Source organism: Rhinolophus hipposideros (assembly GCF_964194185.1).
Source record: "Rhinolophus hipposideros genome assembly, chromosome: 12".
In the NCBI taxonomy this organism is placed as follows: domain Eukaryota; kingdom Metazoa; phylum Chordata; class Mammalia; order Chiroptera; family Rhinolophidae; genus Rhinolophus; species Rhinolophus hipposideros.
This window is the reverse complement of record NC_138058.1, coordinates 64,697,105-64,721,014: the sequence shown is the minus strand read 5'-3', so window position 1 is coordinate 64,721,014 and position 23,910 is coordinate 64,697,105. Positions and strand designations below refer to the sequence as shown.

General features: G+C 47.0%; 1 pseudogene across 1 annotated transcript; it reads left to right on the top strand.

The window, feature by feature from the left end:
* The first annotated feature begins 1,060 nt into the window (after positions 1-1,060).
* Positions 1,061-23,665, top strand: LOC308506033 (b(0,+)-type amino acid transporter 1-like; annotated as a pseudogene). Its single transcript has 9 exons — positions 1,061-1,147; positions 3,844-4,016; positions 16,592-16,626; positions 17,875-18,117; positions 19,530-19,676; positions 19,855-19,975; positions 21,135-21,259; positions 22,878-22,961; positions 23,432-23,665. The product of its transcript is annotated as a b(0,+)-type amino acid transporter 1-like (transcript).
* The last annotated feature ends 245 nt before the right edge of the window (positions 23,666-23,910 follow it).

The window sequence follows — 23,910 nt, the reverse complement described above, 5'->3', positions numbered from 1 at the left end:
GTTTTTCCTCCATGGGGGAGGCAGCGGAGGGATGCCTCTCCACCTGCAGCAGGTTCAACGCTGCCTGTGTCACTGAGGCTGCTGGTGAGTCAAGGAGGCACTGGGCAGCCTCTGGAGGTTTCCGTCACTGCTCCTGGTCACAAGGAACCCCAGCCCCTCCTCCTCACTGTCGCTAAATCCCTGAGAGATGGAGGGATATCTCTACCTGCTGCCCTGTGCTCTGGACCCAGAGCTCCACCTGCTGACGGTCTCTCTCCCTTCGCCACCCTGGAGCTGCCCTGGGCACTGGCATTGTGGTATGCTGGGGGCAAGGAAGATGGCTGTGCCTGGTGGGGAAGCAGAAACTGGAAAAAAATGTTTCTTCAGGGCAGGGTATTTGGGTGAGGAGGTCTCTGGTAGAGATAGAAGGGGACCAAATTATAAGCCAGTCGTGGTGGGAGTTTCGAATGGAGCTCAGCCCTGACACTGGAGCTGAAGAATTGAGCCCAGGGCCTGTCTGACACTGGAAGAGGTCCCCTGGGTGCCAAGTCCTGGAGGGCAATGGAAGAGCCACAGAATCATCAGTGGGGCATGACAACCCGGTGGTCTTACAGGTTAGCCTCATCCGTTTACTTTTAGGCACAGCGGCCACAGGCCCAGCTCAGACTTCCTACAGGACTCTGGGAGTGGCGGGACTTCTGCGATGACTATCTTCTCTCTGGCAACCGGAGCGGGTGAAGTCACCTGCAAACACTTGGGTGTACATACGAAATAGCTGGATGAGGCTCAGAAGGGCTGATGCAATGTGGTTTCCAGAATTTAGTGCTCCCTGCCTGGCCCATGCAACCCATCCTGAGTTCGGGTGGTGATCAGCCCAGTGGGCTGGGGCTGTCCTTACAAGGAGAATGAGGACATTACTTCGGGTCATCTCTGGGGGTGCTTTCAGCGGGGCTGTTCTCTGACTCAGGGGAGGAGAGATGTCTCTTGTGGGCTTGCAGATTTTTCAGTTTCTGTGTGGGAACCCTCTGAACTCTGAGTACAGCACTTCTTTTTCAGCACATTTGTACGTGGGACTTCCGAGATGACCCCCGACCTGCTGCAGGGCTGGCCAGAGGTTGTCGTTTGCAGAGTCTGGGCACCGGGGATGTTCTCCAGGCAGGGGAAGCTGGTGAGTGACAAGGAAGAGTAAATCCCGCAGCGCAAGCCTTTCTGAGGGCCTCAAAATACCGAAGGGAGGTACTGTCAACTGGGCTTCCAGCTGAGAGAGGGAGCTGGCAGGTAGAGGAGGGTCTCATCATTATTAAAAATCAGGTTACATTTTTTTTAATGACCTGATTTGGCAGCTGCAAGTTGCTGAGATGCGGGCATTTGGGTGAAACAAGCAGGGTTACTCCAGGCTATAAAGATTTCACAAAATGAAGGAAATTTCCGCCTGGGGCCCACCACCTTGGCTCCTCCTCAGTCAGCAGCTTTGGAAACATGAAGAGAGTATTCTTGGGACAGACATTGCCTTTCCACGAGGGGCACTTGTGATGAGGCAGACACGAGAATGTCTTGCTGCAGCATGGTGAGCAGAGCACATTGGCGGAGAGCAGGGCAGGAGGTGGCTGACGCTAACTGACAGTCTGGGTCATGTGCACACATGAGGCGCTGCCTGAGATCTCCCCAAAACACTCGATGGGAACTTGCAGGGACTTGGAGCCTAGAGTGGGAGAGTGGGAACGAGAGCAGGACATCTGACTCCCTGAATTTACAGCCGCGGGCTGATGGGAAGTGGGAACATCGGGTTATACTTACAGGATTCCTGTGAAGTACTCAGGATTTGTGTTTTACACAGGGGACAGCAGCCAATGAGGCTCATAGTAAAACACACTGTCTAAAGCAAAGTGTTTTGGTCCCGGACTGCTCTTCTTCCTCCCCTGCACCACTGCTGAGAGCTGATGGGGCCCCAGGCAGAGTCTGCACCCTTGTACGAGTGGTGACAACCTGGCAAGGGGGCTTCACAGGGACCCCACGGAAGCTGCAGGACACTTAGGTATGACAGGTGGGAGATGGTTCTGGGAGGACTGGTTTAGGTCTGCCATAGCCAACAGATCTCAGCCTCCCCAGTCTTCTCAGACCACGGAACCCCCAAGCTGGTTCTTCCCCTCCTCCATTACTTTCTTGGCAGTTCTAAGCTCTAACCTTACTTTCTACCAGCTTCTTCAGGGCAGAGACCCTGCTGACCTAGGGTGTCAACCCACCTCCTACCCCCATCTTCCCATAGATTTATGGACTCCAGAAGGCTTCTGAGCCTTTGGGGTTCAAAAGGGATCCTGTTGTTTATGCACAAATAAATTCTCACTAGAGGGGCCTAAAAATTGCTGGTTTCTTACCTCAGACACCAGATAATTTCCCTTTCCTGTTGATCCTATTCTATCCCCTTACTCCCCATATATTCGCTTTCCCCATCTTCACTACCCTGGCTCTGTTACTCCCCGTGCATAAGAAATCCCATGGGTGCTGGTCTGGTCACCCATGGGTGACAATCGATGTCACCTCTTCTTCAGGCCTCTGTCTGATAGGCTTTTGTGCAGAAGGTTCAAGTAGGAATGGGATCGTTGGGGAAATCTACTCCAGTAGAAACATCTGCATAGCACTTTACCCATTCACAAAGCCCTTCATAACACCAGGAAGAAATACCCAGATACCTATCATTCATTATTGTGCTTCAGTGATGCCTATCTGGGAGTGGTTTCTCATTTGCTTTGCCCACTCTGGACTCCATCTGGACCACAGCTGAGTTCATTTAACTTGCCTACACAGGACTCCAGAGCTCTGCAAAGTTGACCTACATGAATAAGAAGGGTTCTTTAGCTAAAAATATTATTGACACAAAAATAATTTTTTAATTATCTGAGACCATTGAAAACTACCAAAATAACACAAGAAACCAGCAGTCAATTATGCAATGACCACAAACTGTGTAGAGCTGGACTATCTAGTATGGTAGCCACCAACCACATGGGCCTATGGAAATATTTTAATTCATGCAAATTAAGTAAAATGAAAAAAGCACTTCCTCCATTGCACTAACCACATTTCAAGTGCTCAGTAGCCACATATAACTAGTGCTGCTGTATTAGTGCCGATAGAGAACGTATCCACCATCGCAGAAATTTTTGTTACGACTCTGTTCTAGAGTGTCATTCTGGCATCCACTCTCTTCATAGTATGGAAGTGGTGAAAGCCTTAGTCAGATATGATTGGAGAAAACATGTCTGTCCTGGTCCTGTTCATAGCTTCCTCATCCTTAATTCTGAGGCTTTGTCATCTGGGTCCCTCATCCTACGCTGTCTGGCCTGGAAAGAGTTCCTCTTGGTATCTTTGCTGATATGCACACGACATCACGTCACTGTCTTTCCATTTACAATTGGTTGGAGTTTACATTTTAAGCGCAGAATCCGCTTCAGCTAGTTCTATACCAGCTGCTTTAGAGAGTGAGTCGGAGGAGTTTGCATGTAAACCTCTTCTTTTTGGAACAGGGCTGAATCGTCCTGCATTTACATAGGTCTGGGTCAGTAAGGTGCCAGACACAGCTGGGGCCAGAGCCAAGGTCTTCAGAGTAGCCTGCTTTTCTTTGGTTCAAACACCCTTGGGCTGCTATAATCATTAACTTTTGCAGGTGGCTCAGATCACTTACCCCTGATCAACTAGAGGTAGTTTCTATTGAAGTCCTGCGATGGAGCAAAGTAAGGGAAAAAATGGAAGTGAAAGGGTATCAGCAAGAGCCCGGGGTGGGACGCTGGGGAGGGACGGAGATTGACCAGAAATGCACCGTGTACCTAATCATGTCTCTGCAGTTGTGTTGGTCCCTGTGAATAGCCCTGGGGCCAGCTCATGGTCCGGGCAGCCTGTGGCCTCCTGGTCAGGCTGGGCACTGTGTGCTATGCTGGGCTCGGCACCCTGGTTCCCAAGTCTGGGCTCGGGGAAGAGTTCTACACTTCCATCTTATCTCCCATGGCTCCTTGCCTGCCTTTCTTGTCACCTACACATTGGTCCTGATAAACCGTTGCTAAGTATGCACAGCCCTTTACCCTAGCTGCTCCTCACTGCCCCAGCTCACAGTCAGGCCGCAGCAGTTCATGCTGGACTGCCTCCCATCCTGCACTGAGGTCATTCTCACATTGCTTGGGCTCTAACACCCTGTGCCCCACCATGCAGAAGCCCTCCTTACCCTCAGCACCCCATGCCAGGTTGCCCTCCTACAGAGACACTCTCCTCACCCCACTTGGGTTGTGACACCCTGCACCAGCCAGCTATTTTCTATGTGGCTCCCTCCTTACCCCACGTAGTTTCCGACATCCCAGAACAGATCACTCTGTCTTAGTTCTGCCTGCAGTAACGAAGTAGCATAGACTAGATGGCTTATAAACAACAGACACTTATTTCTCACAGTTCTAGAGACTGGAAGTCTGCGATCAGGGTACCAGCATGTTTGGGTTCTTGGGAGGAACCTCTTTCAGGTTGCAGACAGCCAACTTCTTGTACCCTCACATGGTGGAAAGAGACTAGGAGCTCTCTGACGTCCTTTTTATAAGGGCACCTAATCCCATTTACGAAGCCTTCATTTTCATAACCTAATCACCATCCAAAGACCCCATATTCAAATTCAGTCACATTGAGGGTCAGGATTTCGACATAAGAATTTAGGGGGCGGGGCACAAACATTCCGCCCATTGCACTCTTCTATCCAGATGTCCTCCTTCCTATGCTTAGGCTCCAACTCGACTACTTTTGGGGCTGTGGCACCTCTCCCTCACTCCCTACATACATGCCTATTTTGCTTGGTGCCACCAAGTGACATTTGGACTGAATTGATTAGAAGGGAAAGGGAAAAGAAAGAGGAAGAGAAAGAGGAAGAAATATGGTTTATTTTTAACATCCAACAAGTCTCAGCAGTGACCATTTTGTGTCAGTTTCTCCTAGTGCACGGTATTTCAAGTTGCCTTTTACTTCAGGAACATTTTCTTGCACTGTTTGTTCCGTTCCATTGTCTTGCTTTTCTTCTTTGGAGAGTCCACATTATGTGCTTATTGTCTCTCTACTGTCTTCTCCATGTATCAATGAGTTATTTAAAAGCTGTATTCTGTTTCATTTTCTACACTTGTTTCGCTTCTGTTCTCAAGCTCTTTTTAACTCCTGTTTCTCCTACTTACACCAAATGTGAGGGTTTTCCACACCAAGCAATTCTCCAATTTTTGGTGGACACCAACGAGGTGTCCTGCAATTTAACTCAGTTCTGACACTAATTGCTGGGGTTAGTGCAGACCCCACAGGTTAAGAGCTCAGCCTCACAAGACTGCACCCCCAATTTCAGATGCTAATTGCAAGTACCAGGTTGTCACCTGTACTTTGGACAAACCAGCTATAAATTAGGGGTTCCCATGACCCCCTCCTCATGTTTGATGATTTGCTAAAATAGCTCACAAAATGCAGGGAAACAGTTATGTTTACTGGTTTATAATAAAGGATACATGAAAGAATAGAGGAACAGCCACATGAAGAGGTACACAGTGCAAGGTCTGGACAGGTCCCCAGTGTAAGAGCTTCTGTCCCCGTGGAGTTAGAGAGCTCCACACTGCACCAACCATGAAGCTCCCAAAGCCCATACTCGAGGGATTTTTATGGAGGCTTCATCCCATCGGCATAATGGATTATTAACTCAATCTCTAGCTCCTGTTCCCTCCCTGGAGGATAGGGCTTGGGGCTGAAAAGTTCTAAGCTTGTAATCATGTTAATCTTTCTGCTTACCGACCCCCACCCAGGAGTCCACTAAGAGTCACTGCATTAGAACAAGCGATGCTATCATCACCCAGGAAATTCCAAGGGATTTAGTTCTTCGTAAAAGTCTCTTATCATCCCCATTGCTCAGGAAAGTACAAAGGTTTTGGGAGCTCTGTGTCAGGAATGGGGTCAAAGATCAAATATTAGAACAAAAGATGCTTCTAGCACCTCTATCACTCAAAGGATTCAAGGATTTTAGGAAGCCTGTCAGGAACCAGGGTCAAAGACCAAATATTAACAGAAACGGGGGCAGAGACCAATATACATATTTCTTACTATTTCACATATACCATTCTTCTTTTGCCCTTTCAGTGGTTTTATATAATTGACAATTCTTTATGTTAACTTTTTTCCTGTTAATAAAACTGCTGTGTGGTTTCTGTCACCTGATTGGATTCTAACAGACACATATGGCTCCTGGGTTTTGTGAAATAAAAAACAAAATTATCCATATTTTCTTGTAGTCCTTTTAGGATTTTTGTCTTTTTTTTTTTTTTTTTTTTTTTTAGGATTTTTGTCTTTACATTTAAATCGTTTCATTTGTCAATTATCTTGGTAAAAGGCATGAAAGTATGGATATATCTTACTATTTTTTCCCAGACAGCTACCTAGATGTTTCAACATCGTTTATTGAACAATCCACCCATCCCCCACTGATTTGAAATGTCACCTTTGTCATGAACTGTATTTCCATCGATATGTGGGTCTGTTTCTGGACTTTCAATTTTGTTCCATTGTTCCACCTGTCTATTCACATGCCGGTATTACACTTTTAATTATTTTAGCTTTATAATATATTTTCATATCTCATAAGGCTAATCTTCCCTTATACTCTTTTATTTCAGAATTTCCCTGGCCATTCTTATTTGTTTGATTGTTTTCCAGAAGAACTTTAGAATCAGCATATCTAATTAATTAATGAAAAATTAATTAAAAATTAATCTCCTAACCTAGGGCATGGTTTGAATTTCCATTTGTTCTAGTTTTATTCTTTTGTCTCCATCAAGAAAATTTAAAAACTTTTAAAATGAATCTTGTACATTAAAGTTTAATTTGCATTCCTATCATTATTATGAAGGCAGAGACTATTTTTATATTTTAATGAGCCATTCATTTCCTCTCCCCTTACTTTGCGAATAGCCTGTTTATAACTTACTGCCAAAGTTTTACTGAAGCTAATTTTTTCTTATTCATTTATAAATGTTGATTTATACATCTTACATAATCCACATACTAATTTGTTGTCAGTCCTATGCATTGGAAATATCTTCTCCCACTGTGTGGTTTATTCTTTATTGGTTCTATTTGATTTTTAAAAGTTTAATTTTAAAATATAATGATATTTATCAATCTTTTCCTTTACAGTCAATGCTTTTTGGGTACTGTTTTAAAAAGGAATATTTTCTTAAACTAAGGTCAAAAGGATAGTTTCCTATGCTTTTTTTTTTTAACATTTTAAAATTTAGTTTTTCATGTTTGGTGCTTTAATCCAATTCTACAAATCCATGTAGAATTGACATCTGGTATGGTATGAAGTAGGATTAATTTTATTTTTTTTTCAATGTGGTTAAGCTATTTACCATCACCAATTATTGAAAATGCACTGCTGACATATATTAAGCTTCCACAGATGTGTATGTCCCTCTCTGGGCTCTCAGGTCTGCTCCTTTGTGGTCTTTCTTTCCCCATCCCAACGTCACATTGTTTTAATTACTATACGTTTTACTGTGCAGGCCAAGACTCCTCACCTTGTTCTTTTCCCCCCCCAAATTTCCTTGGCTTGAAATTGCATCAAATTACAGATTAATTTGGGGAAAATGGACACCTTTACACCTTTGGGTCTTTCTGTGCAGTAACTCCTTTGGGTCTTTCTATAGTATATTTCTCCATTTATGTATATTCTAAAATACTTTCAATAAAGTTGCATATACTTCTCAGTAAAAATCAAGAAAATATCTTTTATTAGAGGAATTCCTAGGTACCTTTTTAAAAAATTGCTATTATAAAATGATGTGATAAGGTGGGTACATTATTATTTCCAACTCTTCATCCTTCCCCATCTCTGAATCTTTTGCTATGCATCTTTGCAGTTCTTCCCAGGGGAAGAGTAAATTCCACCCTCAGTGCTGATGTCGGACTTGCTTTGGATCATGTAATTTGGGTGGAAGTGATAATGTGCCAGTTTTGAGACTTTCTCATTTATACCCAGGTGATTTTAATTTATGGAGAGGCCAGTGCCATTGAAAGAAGACTTTATTACTTATATTTCCCCAGAGATGGGGGCCTGCCAACCCAGCAAGTTCACAGGGGAAAAGCACCAGTCTTGTCAGGAGATGGAAAGGAGTGAGGGAAGGCAAAAGCCACAGCCTCTACTGGGGTTTCCGCAGGAAAGCCAAAACAGGGCAGGGTAAACAGTTTCGGATTGGCTAGGTGGAATAATTCCGGCAGGTTTTGGGCTATCAGGGTGGTCTCCAGTTGTCTGGGCCTTGGCCCTAGATGATCTAGGGCTGGGGAAATATGGGCTAGGTATGTGAGAGTTGGACAGAGGGGCTGGTTGGCTTGCCTATGAGAGGCAAGCTCCCAGGTGAGTTGTCTCCTATCTTTAGGAATTAGCTGGCCCTGGGAGGAGCAGTCTCTCCCTGAGAGTGTAAGGCCCCCAAATGCCAGAGCATCGAGAATATTGAAAATATAGTTAGCATAGAGACCAGGTCTTAGGGTGAATTGTGAGTTCCTGCTTGCCCTCTGGCGCTTTTGCCTTGTGAACAATATACCCCATTGTCTCAGGAGAAGGAGAGACACACAGAGCAGAGATGTCCCAGCCCAACCGCAAACCTGCAGGTGGAAGCAGAGCCAGGGCAGGTCTGCGGAACTCCAACTACCTCTAGGTGTGCAAGCAAACTAAGTGATTGCTGTTTCAAGCTACGGAGTTTGAGATGGTTTGTCACACAGCATGATTATGGCAATAGATTACGGATGCAATTAGTATGTTTTATAAAAAGACACTTTGTTTTGTTTTCTGCTTGTTGCTTGACACTTTCTACCTTTTTGATATTAGTGCATTACAATGTGATTTTTTTCAAAGTGGAACTCTCTTAATTATAATAATCGTGGATTCTGTATAGACAATCATCTTGTCTGTGAACCATAATTTGTTTTTCCATTTTCAATGATCTGATTTTTATTTTTGTCTTGCTACACTGGCTAGACTTCCAGCACAGTGCTCAGCAGAAGCAGTGGTGTGATCATTCTTGCCTCATTGCTGAATTTGAAGGAAATATCATGTCACTAACATTTCTCGTTAAGAAAGTGCCTCAAGACATCCGCTCTGGGGCTCCAGAGTGGTGCTCAGAGTATTGAAACATTCTCCATGCTTCTTACACCTGTGCCAATAGGGGGTTGGTTGTTAAGGGGGTGCAAACACCAACAATGGCCATGGAGGATGTGGACAAGTGAATCCCCATGGTTGACAGAACCTTTCCAGCCAAAGTGGGCTCATTTGAAATTGAATAAATACATATACCTTATAACTCCTGCTTAGCAGGCTACGATATTAACCCTGGATTGGTGAGTAATTGTATCTGGCAGCCTTCTTAGTTGCAGGCAACAGCAACTGACTGATTTATGCAGAAAAAGAGATTTATGAATACATATTAAGTAATAACAACAATAGTTAACATTAATTAAGCATTTATACTTTGCCAAGCATCATTCAAAATTCTTTGCATGTGTGAAACTCAGGAAATCCTTTTTACTACCTTCATAAAAACAACAACAGTACCTCTGAGATTGATACTATAATTAGCTCCACATTATGGATAGGGAAATGGTACAAAGAAGTTAAGGAACCTGCCCAAGGTCACACAGCTAATTGGGAATAAAGCCAGGCATCTGGACTCCAGAGCTTCTCCGTTGCTCACTACACTTCTGAGACCTGGTGATAGGAGAGCTGGTGGGTTGGGGAGGAGGAAGGACTGAAAAACTATGCTGGAAAGATATGGCGGCAGGAACAATATTCCAGATCATAACATACAAATTATGGGTGAAGACACAGGGAGAAACCCTTGCATTGCTCACACCACTGATGCTGGCACTAGTCATTGTCCCTCGAACTGCCACAACTCATTAACCAAATGGGTTTCTTGCTTCTTCACATCACAGGTTTCTGATTCAAAATGTAAATGAATCTGATTGGCAGAACTGAGGCCGTGTGCCCCCATGCCCAAGCTGGAAGGGAGTTTGAGGGAAATTTTTTAGCTTCTCTAACGAAATACAGGCTCTACTTCATAAGGTAAAGGACTTATATATAGAAAGCTGTTCCAATGCTGGGCAACTGAAAGTATTGACAAATGTCATTATATTAGATATTTTGCTTTTCTTTTTCTCTTCTCTGAAAGGGACTTTTTATTATGCTGTTTTTTGTGTGTTTTTTTTTTGTTTTTTCAATCTTCAGCATTGTTTCCGAGGTATTTTGGAGATGACTGAATTTCTCACTTAATATGTGGGTTACTGTATGATGATAAATTGTATCTTAAGCTTTTGGAGAAGAACATAGATCACTTAGAGATCCTGGACTCAGCAGAATGTTGTGACTGGGTGTAATCCTTGGTTGTTTCTCTTTGGGGAATAGGTTAAGTGTATCAAGTAGCTTTTGCTGTACAACGAATTACCTTAACATCTATGGCTTTACCATGGTAATAATTTATTAGTCAGTAATTCTGTGGGTCAGCAATTTGGGCTGGGTCCAGTGGCTACTTCTGCTGGTTTTGGCTGGGCTCACCCAAGCTTCTCTGGCCTTCTCCATGTTTGGAGGCTTTCAGTCAATGGCTCCCCATTTGTATTTCTGGCTGTTGGCTGGGGTGAACAGGACAATTGGTTATGTGTCTCTCACCATCCAGCTCATTCACCTAGCTCATTCGCACGGTCGATGTCAGGGTTCTAACGAGCAAGAGAGGGCAAGCTTCAATGTGCAAGCAATTTTTAAGTCTGCTTGGTTCAAGTTTGCTATTGTCACATGAAGTGACATGAGGCCAAACCCTGTGGGAAGGGACAGTGGTATGAGAGCTTGAGAGCCGAATGTTAAATTTCTAGAAATTTTGCAAGCTACGTGTTAAACTGCTTAAAGCTTTAAATTGGCCATGATGGGATAGCTTCACTACAGAAATTGGCATACATTACAAACCAGGGCTTCCCCGCCACCCCTCTTCCCAGAGAACCAGTTACCACTATGTCACTCGAACTATCTGAGGACATGGGTAGACGGAGAGGAATTATTGAAACAATCTACCATAGTGAATGCAGTCTTTTTTTGTATTTGAGAGTCATAGTTTTCAAACATAAGCATTATTGGAATATAAAGATTGGTTGTGTATGTGTTGAGCAGTCAAGGGTTCACATGGTCATGGTCATTTATGTTTTCTTAAAGCAGCCTTTAGTCTTTTCCAATAACAAACACTGCTTGAAACAAGCTAAGCTACTCTCAATGACACAATGATTTATCCAAAGGACAAGTCCATGAACCAAGCTAATCCAGTCCGAATCATTCCCCAGGTGTTTTTTCAAACTGAAGTTGGGAGAGAGAAGACCCTGTTACAAATTGTGATGATATGAGCCAAGAGCTGTCAGAAGTCATAACTACACTTCTGTGGGGTCGCCCCGGCCTAAGAGAGAAAAGCTAACATACAGAGATTTGCATGAAGGAGAGGCAGAAACAGAGAACAAGAGTGAGAGTGTTCAAGGAGAGAGAGAGGAAAAGTTGGATCTACCCCAGCCCTTCTGGCCGTTTGGTTGTGTCTGACACAACATATGTATTGAATTAACAGTTTCTGTCACTTGCAACCAAATAGCCCTGACTGACACACATATTCCGGTGAAGAGGTGGAGAAACTAGGATAAGGAAGGAATCAGTATTGCTATGCAAAGACAAGACCTGGGTCAGAGTGCTGTGTTCATCCAGGGGTGGGGGGCGTAAGTTAAAGGAGGGTATTGGTAATATCATAGGAAGAGCTCCTTTGAGATTTGTAATTCTCTTTACCCCCATCCCCTGTATCAGTTCAAGGTATGGTTGAAGATTATGGAAATGACTGGACAATTGAAGCAGAAAGAGACTTACTACAGGGAATTAGGTGACTACAAAATTGCTGCGAGGGCAGGTGGATCAGACTGGATGCTGACTTCTAGGAATAGCTCCTTCATGCGTGTGTGCTTGTGTGTATGCATACATGTGTATAAACAAAATGGGATCACACTGGATATTGGTCTTGTGGACAACTGATTGAAAGGGCCTCTATTTGGATGCCTTTTCTAAGTGAAGAATGAAAGAATATGACTGTTTCTTAAACAAATTGCTCTAAACCCTAATTTTGACATGGAGTCAGTGTCCTTGGGAATAAATCTAAAATATCAAGAATTAAATAAATAATGGAAGAGGCACCTAACTTTTCGAAAATCACTTCAAAATGAAATGTTCTTCTGAAGGGAAGTTTGGATTTGTGTATACACTTCTTTTTTCATTTAAAAATGACAGCCGTTATAATTTATGAAGGTGAAAATGTATATTCATTAATTTATAAAAGGCCAGAATTTTGTAGTTTTATCTAAATGCTATTTCAAAACTTGCAGGGCAAAGACATTATTCTTTTAAAAACATAGTATAAAGAGCAAAATAAAAACAAAATTTAAAAATCATCCAAACACTAGAAATTAGAAAAACAAAAAACAAAAAACAAAACCCACCTAAAAACATAAGAAGAAAGAAAAATTTCTGTATCTAAGAGTAAATGGCATTTATAGGCTTGATTTCACATAAGGGATAGTCAGACCAATATATTGCCTAGCCAATGCCACCGAACAGACTCTATAGTTCAGTGATGTTAAGACAAAAGTCTAGACGAAGAGAAAAGACCATGGAGGTCACTTGGCAGAGAAGCACATCTGGCCTCACCCTCACTTCTCACTGGCAGGCGTGTCCCAGGTCCTCCCACACGCCCTGGGGGGTGGACAAGGGACAGGCGAGGCCGCACAGTCCTGAGTTACTGCCTTTGTGTGGTGACCCTGCTCCAGGAGCCCCATCTCTGTCTGCCATTCATCCATCCTGGCGCCGCTCGCGGCTGTTAATCACCACGGCCCAGAGAGTGGTCTCCTGAGTGTGAGACTCAAACAGGGAGAGATTCCACCCTGTCTCCATGGACAACCAGTCCATTCTAAAGTTGGAGTCACCCAGCCTCATGCGCTAACACTGGGGACATCCCCATGGCTGGCCTCCTCTGGGAGCAGGATGGGCCCTGACTGGGCAGCCCAGGGTGGATGTATGGGGTGAAGTCAGGGTCATTTGGCTCAGATAATGGGGGACTCTCGTGAGAGAGGCCTTGGGCCTTGAGTTCAGCTGCAGCTTTGGAGAAGAAAGTGGTGTTCTAGAAGATAATGTGGCTCCTTGTACTGAGGAACTTGGGCAGCAGGAACGGGTCTGAGGGGCATAGATGCATCTGAGACACAGCAAGGGAGGCCTGGCCTGGTGTTCCCAGTGGTGGGTGAGGAGAAAGGGTGTCAGCCCTGGTCCTCAGGGTTTGAGCCCTGGTGACCAAAGGTTGCAGATTGCAGTCCCTGGAGAGGGGTCTCTGAGACAGACTCACATTCCAAAGGTTGATTAGGCAGTTCTCTTGGGATCCCTATGGGAGGGAAGGGAAGGAAGCAGGATTGGGAATATGGAGAAGTAGAGCCACAGTGCAGCCTCCGTGGAGAGCTCTGCGGAGCCTATGGGATGGCCCTGCAGAATTGTGCCAACTTGGGCAGTGGGGCTGGCATTATGTTCCCACACTGACAGGTCTTTGGATACAGAGTTGGCTGGGAAAAGAGTGGTGGTGGAGAGTGGCTCCCTGCAGCTGAGGAAATCCCCCAGGGAGACTGACAGCTGAAGGCTTCCTGCTGGCAGCTCTCCCAGCAGATGGGGGATAAACCCAGCATTCCTGAGGGGATCTGGGCAGCCCATCGCCATGTCTGCCATAGTAAGGGAACATGGCAGGGCTTAAAGAGGAGTGGATTTGGGGAAGGTGATGAATTCCATTTTGGACACGTTGAGTTTGAGGTGTTCAAGGGACAAGCAGGTGGGGTATCCAGTGGACAGCTGAGTGTATAGGTCTGAAGCTCTGGAGGGAGGTTAAGGACAGAAGTACAGATTTAGCAAAAACATAAAAGTGGAGCGGAAGTCAGAGGACTCGATGGGGCAGTTGGAGTCAGAGTGAGATGACACCTGAGCTGACCTACCCGGTAGCTGGTCCTCAGAGGGCCCTCATAAGACGAGGCATCTGCGTAAGATAAGCAAAAATCAGGTGGGTTCAAGAATCCCCACCCATTCGGGGCTCTTGCAGTTGCGTGAGAGCCCTGGTCACACACAGCCTGGTAGAGCTCTCAGTGGCTGATGTACAAATCCGGTGGAAATACTGACTACATGGTGAGAAACAGCACTGCCCAGGGGATGGGGATTCTCACACAGGGAGGCCTCTCCCCTTCAGTTCACTCCATCTTTCACGTCCTCTCTCCTCCGTCTTCCTCTACCCATTTTACTTTCAGGCCTTTCTCTCTTCCTGTCTCCTCCCCCTTCCTCTCTCTCTCTCTGTCTCATCTTTCTCCTCTCTGTCCGGTTCTCTCTCCTTTCCTCCCTCTGCGCCCACAAGAGGGCAGCAGCTGACAGTCCAGGCCCCAGTGTCGCCTTTGCCTGAGCTCTGCCCTCTAGTTGGGGGGCAGAGAGGGGGGAAGTTAAGGGGGGAGGAGGTTGAGGGAGGAGGGCGAAGGGGAGGTTGAGGGGGCCAAGCACAAAGATTTCCCTCAGGCCCTTGGTGCTTCTTGCCCAAGAGGCCTGTGCTTGTAGAACTCTTGTGGGGTGGGAAACGCTGTGTACGGTAGAGAGGGCAAAAATTGCTTCTTTGCCCTGCTTTGTTGAAGCATAGAAACACAGTGGCCAGCTGTACCCACGTTGGACTGATGGGAGTGTTGAGGCCCCGAGAAGGGCCAGGACTTTCTCAAGCTCTCTGAATTGACAATTCCTTTCCCCTGCTCTCTCATGGGGCTGTAAGGCTACGGAGCCTTAAGAAATTGGGGCCGGATCTTGTTCCCACCATTCGTGTCCCAGGTGCTCTTGAAAGGATTTTTCTTGGAAGTAACAGGCTCCAATATTGTCGAGGTATCAAAAGATCAGTGCTGGTGCCCAGGCTGCTGCAGTCAACCTCACCTGGAAGCCTCACCTGGGCTTGGTTGCCTGGGTGTCTGTGAGGCCCCAGTGATTCCTGAAAGGTTCCTTCTGACCACAAGTCAGAGAGGCTATGTCTGAGCAGGGTGTCTGGACCTGCATTACTGAAGGCATGGTTAAGCCAAGAAAGACCAAGTTTTTCCAAGTGAGGGAAAGGAACATGGAATAACCTGGTTGGGGAGGAGACGTGCTGGGAGATAACCTTTACAACAGCAGGTCAGGGATCAGAGGGTTTGCCTGGAGTCAGGCCCCAGCTGAAACCCCTGCCTTCTCCTCTGGCACCCCCATTCCTCCCCACACATATGTACACAGGCTAGCTTCATAGTCGTGACCACTTGGGACAGCATTGGCTCTTTGGGGCTCAGAGAGCAGTCCTGGTCAAGGAGAAGTTTGAGGAGCCAGGAATAGGAGTGCAGGGACTTCAGTAGCAAGTCACAACCCCTGATCAGCATCTTTGACTTTTGAGAGTTTGATAATGAAGTGTCTGTGGCACAAGGTTATGAGATGCCCCTGGCATTTTCACAGGGATGAGGTGTCCTCATTGGAATGTCATGGGTATCGGAAAGGAGTTGCAAACTACAGCCTGTGGGAAAAATCTGGCCCGCTGCCCATTTTTTTTTAATGGCCTGTCAACTAAGAATTATATTTTTAAAAGGTTGAAAAAATCAAAAGAACAATACTTTGTGACAATTACGTGAACTGAATTATATGAATTAATTGTATCACATGACAACTATATGAATATGACAATTATATGAAATTAAAATTTCATTGTCCATAAATAAAGTTTTATTGGAACACAGCCACACTCATTCATTCACATATTGTCTATGGCTCGTTTCTCACTGCAATGGCAGAGTTGAGAAACTGCGATAAGGACTGTACACCCTCCAGAGCCCAGACTATTTACACTCTGGTCCTTTACAGAAAGAGTTGCTGTCCCCTGATATCTGGTACTGACAGGGAGAGTTGGGCAGGAGAGAGAACACAGTGGATGTCATGCATAGACGGAGGCTGGCAGGTGAGATATTTCCTAAGACAGGTGAGATATTTCCTGAGAATTCCCTAAAATACTTGAGAAGACTTGGAGGGGCCTGGAGATCATGCATGACCAACAGGGCAAGAGCAGGGAATATGAGTTTTTGATGTTGACATAACTTCAGTCATCTCTGTAGAATGATGGCATAGAGAGGTTTTACAGTTTAGTCTCATGACCACTTTTGTGGGAGAATCAACAGCCCTGTTTTACTAAAGGGAAACTGAACTAACAAAGATCTTGCTGAAAGCACAGTGATATAAACACACAATTCTCTGGTTCTTAGATGCCAAATTTCTTCCTGCTGCATCCATTCCGCTGAGTCTCACACAGGGTCACATCAGCTACTCCTATTACATGTGGTGGCAGCACAGGGATGTCATATGGGGTGGCCGTGCTTCAGAGGGTCCTTTCCTCATAGGCAGGCCCGACCTTAGAGCTGAAGACCACACTATGCCAGATTTTGGAAGGGCTGTGGGTGTTGCTAATTGACGCCTGTACCACCTCAGTGTCTCCAGTTCTCCCCACCCAAGGAAACCCTGAGGTGAGTCCTTCCCCACTCTACTTCCACCTGTCCCCTTCTTCTAATTCCTGCTGGTTCCAGCTCCTTAAACTGGCATTTAGGCTCCTCCTCTTTAGACACACTGCTTGACAAGATGAGTCATTAAAAACAATCTTTATGTTCGCATAATGTTCCTTAGGTCACAGGTACCTCTACATCTGTGTGGTAAAGAATTTAACCTTGCCCAAAGAGAGGTCTGGCCCTCACCTGTCAGCTCCTGGGAGGTCATCTCTAAACCCTTGGAATGTCATGCTTGATCGTAGTGTCTTTGTTTGCCTGGGGTCCTTGGGTCAGCCCCACAGTAATAATGTGATTTTGGATGAGAGCTTTGGGTCATGACATACCAGCTCGACCTCTTGAGGGGCCGAAACTGAGGTTAGCCACGTGAGCAGTCACCCATGTGTATATCCTGGAACCCCAGTAGAAGGTCGACACTAAGGCTCCCAACTCCACAGGGAGAGGAGAACTGGAAGCCCTGTGTTTGGAACTCTCTTGGGTTCTGCCCTATGTCCTTTCTCCTTTGGCTGACTTTAGGTGTAATGAAGCATAACTTTCGTAGAGAAGCTTTTGGTGAGTTCTGTGAGTCCTTCTAGCAAATGTGGGAACTCCCAAATTTGCCATTGGTGTCAGAGGTGAGGGTGGTCTCGTGGATTGTTGTTAGACTGGGCAGTTGGCTAACTTTCACCCCGTCATCCGTCAGCAACATCCCCTGCAGGAGAGGTTTGACATTTGAGTGTCTTAGTTACTGCTTAGCTACTGCCAGGAAGGCAGCTGATTTTCCTTCCTGAGCTTCCAGGATGCTTTCCTTTTTTAGCCTCTTTCCCCTAATTTTTCTTTTTTTTTTTCTTATGTATTTCTCTGCCTTCTTCTCTTCTCTCTTCCTACTGGGTAGGAATTTGGAAGGACCTCCTTCTGAATTTTGGAGAGACCCCTCTCAGGGATTTTCTGAAGAAGATGGCTTTACATTTTCTGAGGACCTGGGCCTAGTAGGCTTCCATGGACCCTCCCCCCCGCCACCCCTCCAACAGGAACCAGTGACAGTGAAGCCTCTTGTATCTGTCAAGAGCTTTATTGATTACACACGTACATGAGATCCAAAGAGCCAATATGACTGGCTTGAGCTAGGTCAACCTGTTTGGGAGACTGCAAGTACCTTTCTGCCCACTTTGGGTGCCAGCATCTTTACCCCAAATGCTGGTGAGTTCCACTGACCATTCTGTAATATACCAGTACAGGCGCCACCACGGTGATGAACACGTGCACAGTTGCCAAAGTGTTCTCCTCATTGGTCATCGTGGGGGTGACGTGGTGGTGCTGGGCCAGGGACGAGGCCGCACGGGAGCCCTTCTGTCTGCCTTCCACAATGCAACACAGCAGGCCGGGAAAATTGGCATGGCCTTCTACCAGAGCCTGAGGTCCTTTGATGGCTGGAATAGCCTCAGCTATGTGATGGAGGAGCTCAAGAATCCACAAGTGAGTCCGTGATACTGCTTTGGGAGGGGGTGGGGGTGAAAGCTCTGAGCATTATTGTTATTTGAGCTAATAAAATCAGGAGGAATGGGCTGCAAACAGGGCCTCCCTTCTAGTACGTATGGCACTTGAATGCCAGCCACTGTCTGCTTTGATTAATTTATGGAATTATATAAATAATGACTTCTCAAGTAAGCAGAGAACTTCATAGTATCACCCCCATGGTCCCATTTTGCTGCCCTGTGAGGTGGACATTATCATCCCATGTTTCACGTGGGAAAACTGAGGTTTAGATAGGGGAAGTGATTTGGAGGTCACACTGCTAGTAAGAAGCCATGCTTGATGGCTTAGCTTCCTATCTCCTGGATTGTTCTCTCTGGAACATTTCAATAGATACTTAATTCCTACTTGCCAAAGCATGGAAGCCACTACAGGACAGAGCAGCACGGTTTGGAATGGGAGAATGGCCCAGTCCTACCTGGCTCACCCACCTATGAACCTGGGGCTAGCTAGTCACTGCCCTGGTGGGAGGTGATCTGCAGGGTCCTTTGGGAGGCATTTGGAACATGTGGACTTTTCCGACAATGAGGATATTAACTCCTTGCTATAAATATATTTTCCTAGGATGCTATTTGTTTTCTTGTTCCCCTGCAGGAGTCTTAAATTCCCATGGGATGAGAACTGCCAGTTTCCTCTCTGACCTCTGGGTTGGCTTACGGGCCATGACAGTTCTCAGCAAAGGCTCCCTGGGGGGGATTTGGGAGATGTTGGAAGGAGAAGAGGAGCTTGGAGACTGAAGTCCAAGAGCAGAGAGAGCCAGGTTTCCTGGGACCTAGTTTTTATTCTTGCACTTAAATTCCTTGTGCCTCCATTGTTTGCCTATGAAATGGGATCACAGTAACTGCCCTGCCTGCCTCACAGGGCTTTGGAGCATGAAGTGGAGTCGTCACTGCAAATGAGGCGTAGGCCTCCGACTACCACAAACAGCTGGACAGCTGTAATTTCAGGTGAACAGTCTTCTCTGTGCCTCTGCTCTCATGGTTGCCCCTGCTGGGAATCCCTTCCCACCTGCCTGAATCGCTTCCATTCTTCAAGGACAGCCCAGCACAAGGCCCTGGTCATTCTGGAAGCTTTGGGGATGGCTCCTCTCCCCTCCCTGCCCTTTAGCCCCTCTGTTCCTCCACTTCTCTGACTGGTTAGTGCCCTTCCCAGCCTCCCAGCACACTGGCCTGTTCGTGTATCCATGCTGAGGGTCTCTGAGCTCGTGGAGGAGGGCCACATGGCCTGAGCATCCCCAGGGCCTAGCACACACCCTGTGGCCAGGATGAGCTCAGTGCTGCGTGGTGGAGCTTGTTTTAGGGGCCTGAGAAGGACCTCATGGGTTAACACGTGGCCTCTTGTCTCTGACTCTACAGCGGAACCTGGTGTGGGCGCTGATGATTCCCAGCCCCCTGGTCCCCGGCCTGTACATCCTGGTCAACGTCAGTTACCTGCTAGTGTTGTCACCCAATGAGATCCTTTCCTCTGATGCTATGGCTGTGAGCTGGGGATGAGTGAGTCACGTGATGTCCTAGGCCACCGGCAGACGTTTAGGATGGGGAGGGATAGTGGCCCCCACCCCACATGTATTTCAACTTGCCTCTGATGCCTTGGTTGTTCCATTTCCAAGTGGGCCTTGTGGCAGTCTTGTGGGTTGCTCTGGAGTTCCCTCCCTTGACCCTCTGTTGTCCTACGAACCAGGTTCTGGGAGCCTGGGTCTGGCTGGTGCCTTTGGCTGTCACACTCTGACATTCAGCTGTACCAACGAGATGTTCTTCCGCATAAGCGCATATACTATGTGGCTTCGAGAGATGGCCACATGGTAAGAGATGGGGTCTGGGCTGGAAGGACTGCGAACTGAACTTTCTTCTGCCGGAAGCTTGGCATTTAGCCTGAAGCAAGACTTCCGCTCTAAGACGTAGTCCTCTTTTCTCCTGAGAATGGGGTTCAAGTCTTCCAAGCATCTCTACCTGAACTCTAGTGTCTTGACTTCCAGGTTTTGGGAGATCACTGTGTCGGATCACAGTGTGGAGTCTGTAGGTGATGGGGACATTTTGCACACCAGTGGTGTGGGGGCAGCAGGAGGAGTGACAGGAGCAGAGCCAGTGTGTACCCTCTGGGTCACTGCCCTGGAGAGACTCTGTCACTCTGTTAGCTTTTGCTGCAATAATTCTGAATAAAAGACACCCCCTGCCGCCTCCCTCAAGTCTCAGGGGCTTACAACAACAAACATTTCATGTTTCCTGTGAGTTGATGGGCCAGCTGTGGCTCTGCTTTAGCCTGGGCTTGTATTTGGATCTTCCCATTTGGACTGTGAGTCCATTCTCATCTCAGGGACGTAGGCCAATGTAGTAGTGGCTCCTGGGGTGTGTTTTGCCATAGCAGGTGGCAGGGGTGCGAGACCAAGCTAAACCACACAAGCATACATAGAACCTCTGCTGTGTCGTAAGCTCACATTTCATTGGCCAAGCCCAACATCAACAGATGGAAACTATATTACTACCACAGAGGTGGGGGGAGGGAGACTGAGTGTTTGCTGAATAATAACACAGCCTAGCATAAAAATTCACTCTCCCTCTCCATGCTCTAGCCATACCTGTCCTGCCTTCTCTTCCCTCCTTCTTTGTTTCTCCCCCCACACTTGACTTCTGTCCCTCTTCCTGTTTTGGGGATGAGCAGTAGAAAGTCAAAAGACCCGGGCAGGCGTGTACTTCATGCACACTCCAGCCCCACATCCTAAGCTATTTGTGTCTTGGCTGGCCTGGAGGGACAGGCCCTCCAACCTCTACCCTGAGCCTGGTCACCCCAGGTCAGCCACCCCAGGTCCTCCAGCTACATCTGGAAGCCGTGGGGACTGGGGACTAGGTTGGGCTTCCTAGTGTCCAGAGTGAGTCTGGCAGGGAAGGGGGCTGGCAGCTTCCCAGGGCAGACACACACTGCGGCTTCCCAAGGGCTGCCTTACATCAGACTTTGTTCCCCAACCCCGACTTCTGTCCATGGTTCACATGCATCGCCTCATACCAGCTCTAGCCCTGATGTTCACCATGGCTGTGGCTTTGGTCCAGGTCATTCCAGGAATCTTAAGCACCATCGTGAACTTCTTGAGGCAAGTGAAACTATCCTTCCAGGCTGAGTATCTTGTGGCCCCTATGTGTGCACACTCACACATGTGTACATATGTATTTAAATATATACACGCACACTTCTGGAAGCCCCCTGTGTACACACTCACACATGTACATATGTATATAAATATATACACGCACACTTCTGGAAGTCTCCTATGTGTGTGTGGACACACACACATACACACACTTACAGGTCTCTGGAAGCCCAGGCTCAGGGCCCCTGTACATGCACACACATTTCAGCTGTTCTCTCCTCATTATGTTTCCAAAATTAAATGTGGCTCCCTCCTCTCTTGCTCTGTTTTCAAAAATGCAATGAGACAGATTTTTCACCAAGAGACAGAAAAGTTAAAAGCTTGTGTTGTCTTCGTCACTTTTTTCTTATTCCTTTATTGTGTTGCTAAGATAACATTAAAGAATATTCAAGCTTTACTCACACTCCTGTAGCCCTTGGTCCTGGTGCGATTTTCCCCTTGTAGTCTGGTCTGCATTCTGGACTCTGACCCAATAACATATCTCTATTGAACTCAGGGTAGACCCACAGGCAAGCTATGTAGGCATAGTCAGGATTACATCGAAGTGGGGTGATGCTCTGATCCCCTTAATCACTTTCCCTGCGGCAGAGATGATGGGTTGTTGTGCTATACAGTTGTAATTTTATAACCCATCTGAAGCTGGTTTCATGGGCAGGTCCTTAAACCAGTAGGCAAGCAGAATGTCTGGGTGCAGAGGGAGTTCTCAGAGTAATTTTTCAAGCATCACATGTCTCTGCCTTTGTTGTCATAAGTATAATTAATCTTCTGGAACAGGATATGCAGTGTTCGATGTGACTTTCTTCAGAACATTAAGTAACAGACATGGTTTTTCTTGTCTTTTTCCCATGAGAAAGAATAAAATCATTTTATGGTGAGAATAAAATCACATCCATGGTGACAGCAGGGAGTCTTCAGCCTGAGATTGGGGAGCATGACTGAGGATGTTCCAGCACAGAGTGAGAATTCTGGGAATTCATTTCATCTCCAGTAGGATCCAGTATCTTCGGTCTTGACCGCCTTGGTCTGGACCCTGCCTCCAAGGTTAGATGGAGTTTTCATCAGATCCACATCAGCCAATCAACCCACACTGGGAAAGCAGAGGCCAGGAGTTTGTCTGGGTGCTCAGCACTCACCCATCACCAACTCTGAGGTGGGGGTCTGGCTATGAGTGTGCTGGTCCCTGCGGGGAGCACAGGCTTCCTTGAGACTCCACCAGACTCTTTTATGGGGCACAGACACTCCTCCCTCCCTTTGAAAGTTGTTCTCCTCTCTCCAGCTGGGGGCAGTCAGAGGCTTGATCAGGAACCACGTTGGGTAACTGGGCTTGTGTGTGTGTCCTTTAGTGCCTGAAGGTGAAGGAGGCGGGAATGGGCCAGTGTTGATCCCGCATCCTTGTCCTTAGTGCCCCAGCCTTGCCTTCTGTCCGTAGTCTGCACGGATCAGAGGAGCTGGAGGTGGCTGAAATGCCCCGGATGAGCTTGCACCTCTGACCCAGGGTTTGTGCCTTGCAGGCCAGCATGTGGCAGGGCCTGGTAGTAAGTGGCTCAAGTTTGCCTTTCAGTTTCCTTGCCTGGGTCACCTACGGAATCACCATCAGCTGTCTCCTCTACTTGTGGATGAAGAAGAATCTTCCTGTCCTTACAAGGTAGACTTTGAGGTCGATATTGGGCTTTTTCAACCTCGGTTGTTGCATGAGCAGGTCATTGGACCACAGCTTCTTTCAGAACCCAGAGGGAGAATGTACGGGGTGGCCACTATCGTATCTGGTAGAGAATTTCTGTATTTCCTGGGGAGTGAGACGCCTGCATCACAAGGCATCTGGCTGCTTGCTGGAGGACCCCAAGGGAGAACAACAGGAGACAAATGCAGGAGAATGCACGCACACAGTTTGATTCACAGAGCACAGAGAGGATCAGGCTGGTCCCAGAGCCTCTGCGCCCTGGAAGACCCCCTGTAGCCCAGCAAGTGGCTCCCCTGGCCAGGTAAGGGACTGGAGGAGAGCAGCTGGTGGTAGGTAGTGGCAGGAAGGCAGGCAGGAGGGACATATATGGCCCAGGGGTCATATCCCACCTCCCATGTACCTCTTCATCATCCAGATCTCTGTGGCCATTGCAGGTCCCCACCATCATCTCTACCATCGTGCTCCTTGCTTCTCTCTATGTCGTGCTGGCACCCATCATCGGTGATCCCCAGATAGGGTTCTTGTACATCCTTCTGTTCCTGCTCAGTGGATTTCTGGTCTATTTCCTGTTTGTCTACTTCCAGCGCCAGCCCAAGTGTTTGCAGATGGCTACCCTGCATCTCCAGCTGCTCCTAGAAGTTGCTCCAACCACTAAAAATGTTGACTGAAGGGCTGGGCCGGTCTTCACTGCCCTCTTTGCTGTAGACACCTCTGTCCTCACACAACTGGCCTGGCCAGCTTCTCCGTAGGTTGACTATGCAGCATTCCAACAAGCTCCTCAGGTGCCATGACACAGCTGTCGTGGAATTTGGGGTTACCCACCCAGGACAGCATCTTCCCTCTTGCCCCAGGCCTTCTCTAAGAACTGCTTCTTCCAGCCAGGTGGATGTCATAGCCACGCTGAATGTAAGAG